Below are 1,453 nucleotides of genomic sequence, written 5' to 3'. Positions count from 1 at the left end.
GGACAGGAACCAAAAGCTACGGAGAAATCCTGTCTCGAAAAAAAAAGAATTTACAGTGCAAAGGGATAAAACACCTGTTCAGTGATTTTGGAACAACAACAAAACCAAACATGAAACTGGACTAAGGTAAATCAGTCTTAGAAAATAAAAGGAGCCGGGCAGTGGTAATGCCTTTAATCCCAACACTCTGAAGACAGGCGGATCTCTGTGAGTTCGAGGCCAGGGCTACACTGAGAAATTCTGTCTCTAAAAATCAAAATAAATAAATTTTAAAAAATGCCCACCCCACCACCCCCTTCCCCCAAAAAGGAAAGGAAATTGTCTTGGAAATTAGAGATCTTGGTGATGCAGCAAAAATTTGAAATAATGAGATAGATGCTATAAAGGATTTAACAATAAACTTGCATAAGAAATGTTAAGTTGTACAATGCAGAGTTTAGCTAAGGGAGAGTTGCCTCCAATACTACTGAAAGAAAAGTAGTGTACAACCAGGCTTGCTGCAAACCATAAGGAAGAAATTGTGCCATAATTAAAGCTCAGGGTTGCTAAGAAATCGCTGAGCTGACCTCCAGTTAGACTCCAACTCTGTAACAAAGGGAGACAACCCTCACTTACAACCAGCCATTAGGTCCATCCCTTTATCAAAGCATGGCCCTACGAGACCACTCAAGGGGGCAGAGCAGGGTCACAACCATTCACAAGGCCTGACCTGCCATTGACTCTATCTCTTCATAGGAAAAGTGTAATTCTGCCGGGTGGGCAAGGTGAACCTGGGTGACAACTATTTGAAAAGAACATGGGTGTAGTGTACTTGTTTGTTTTGTTTTTGTTTTTGGAGATAGTTTCTCCATGTCCTGGCAGCCCTGGAACTGTCTTTGTAGACCAGGCTGGGCCTATGAACTCACAGAGATCCTCCTGCCTCTGCCTCCTGAGTGCTGGGATTAAAGGCGTGGGCCCCGCCACCTGGTTGTGTTACATTCTTTTATGTTGCATTTGTTTAACTCTGTGAAGCTGTGTTATTTTACCTGCCTAAACACCTGATTGGCCTAATAAAGAGCTGAATGGCCAATAGCTGGGCAGGAGAGAGAACTGGTGGGCAGAGAGGATAAATAGACGAGGGAAGGAGAAGGAGATGGGATGAGGGGCCAACCACCAGCCACACAGTCGGCCATGGAGTAAGAAGCAAGGGAAAATATACAGGATCAAGAAAAGTAAAAGTGGCCGGGCGATGGTGGCGCACGCCTTTAATCCCAGCACTTGGGAGGCAGAGGCAGGCGGATCTCTGTGAGTTCGAAACAGCCTGGCCTAATAAAGAGCTGAATGGCCAATAGCTGGGCAGGGCAGAGAACTAAGCAGGACTGGTGGGCAGAGAGGATAAATAGAGGAGGGAAGGAAAAGGAGATGGGATGAGGGGCCAACCACCAGCCACACAGTCGGCCATGGAGTAAGAAGC

The sequence above is a fragment of the Microtus ochrogaster genome, chromosome 2, assembly GCF_000317375.1.
Source record: "Microtus ochrogaster isolate Prairie Vole_2 chromosome 2, MicOch1.0, whole genome shotgun sequence".
NCBI lineage: Eukaryota > Metazoa > Chordata > Mammalia > Rodentia > Cricetidae > Microtus > Microtus ochrogaster.
Note: the sequence above shows the minus strand (reverse complement) of the source record.